The sequence below is a fragment of the Austrofundulus limnaeus genome, unplaced genomic scaffold (assembly GCF_001266775.1).
Source record: "Austrofundulus limnaeus strain Quisiro unplaced genomic scaffold, Austrofundulus_limnaeus-1.0 Scaffold113, whole genome shotgun sequence".
Taxonomy (NCBI): domain Eukaryota; kingdom Metazoa; phylum Chordata; class Actinopteri; order Cyprinodontiformes; family Rivulidae; genus Austrofundulus; species Austrofundulus limnaeus.
The window spans coordinates 1,585,243-1,586,673 of record NW_013952515.1 but is presented as its reverse complement, the minus strand read 5'-3'; the positions used below and the strand labels follow the sequence as shown (position 1 = coordinate 1,586,673).

The 1,431-nt window shown below is 35.1% G+C and overlaps 1 protein-coding gene across 1 annotated transcript in view; it reads left to right on the top strand.

The window, feature by feature from the left end:
* jak1 (Janus kinase 1) overlaps positions 1-1,431 on the top strand; it is a gene marked incomplete in the record, with an annotated part of 43,202 nt that overhangs the window by 38,659 nt on the left and 3,112 nt on the right.

The following is a 1,431-nucleotide window of genomic DNA, read 5'->3' as shown; positions in this document are numbered from 1 at the left end:
GTTGCATTGAAAGTGAATAAATAAATAAATAAATAAATAAACCAGGTAACAGCAGGTGCAGGAAGCAGCAGCGTCCAAAATACATCCCATACTCCAAATGAGCAAATTCCGTAAGATTCTGCGTTTTATACTGGATTCCATTTTATGTCAAATCTGTGATTTCCACACTGCAGAAATCAAAGGGCCCTAAATATCCCAGTCTTACTTTTATTTATTTTTTTATACACCTGGGACATTTTTCCATGTTCCCCCTGTAATGTGCTGGCGTACCCCTGGTTGGGAATCACAGCTCTAAACACCTGTTCACGGGCCTCTCCTGCTACAGAGGTTAGAGACCATGAACCTGGAAAATACCTGAGATCAGAGTTTATTCCTCCCTCTATCAGGGTTCSCACAGATCCTTAAAAAGTCTTTAAAAGGCCTTGAATTCATCAATTCAAAAATAAGGCCTTAATTAGCCTCGAAGGTCTTAAATCAATCTTCAGAAGTCTTAAAAATGTTAACACATAAGTAGGATGACTGTAATTTGTATTAAATATTAAAATAGTTGGTAACATAATAAATTTTTGAAATATTCCCATACTGTTGACACCACTTTACATGCAARTATCTCAACAACTGTTCATCCGAGCAATGTGAAATTTGTTTTCTAATGTTAATAATGTTGTCTTTCCAAAAATACATTTATATTTCTTACAAAAATTTGTTGTCACATGCACTTTAATGTTTCATCTACAGCAAGCTGGGGTTGAGGACCCACTGTGGGTCATAAAGCTACAAATTTTGGGTCGTTAGAGGATTTCCAGAAATGAAATAAATTTAAAACCGACTGCTAAGAATGTCTTTTTGCTATATTTGACAAAATAGCAGTTAGATATGGATGAAAACAATTGGTCTATTAGCAATATTTGAATAATCCAACCAAAAATACTTTGATTCATGAGTTTCTGCCACAGTTTAAATTTTTTTTGTCATTTCTATTTATTGTGAAATTGGTCTTAAATTTGATTTCACTTGGCATTAAAAAGTCTTAAAATGTCTTAAATTTAACTTGCCTTAAACTGTAGGAACCCTGTCTATGCTAGACACAAAGAAAACAAACAAGAAGGCATATTTATTGCTCATCACGACAGGCTTACCTGCAAAATGGGGGGAAATCTGTGTAATTTACTAACATTCCATATAAAGACATGTGTGTCACTAGCTACGTTTACATGGACAAAATTTTTGGATCGGATTGAAATGTATTCAGATTAAATAATCTGAATGTACTGTTTACATGGACACAATCCGATCATGACAAGTGTTTACATGCACCGGAGTTTTATTCAGAATAAAAGTCCGGACAGTGTTGTAAACGTTCAGCTCTACTTCCGTGTTACAAATGTAAACAAAGCTCCTCTGTGCGTTCAGGACGGACCCGTGTCAGCT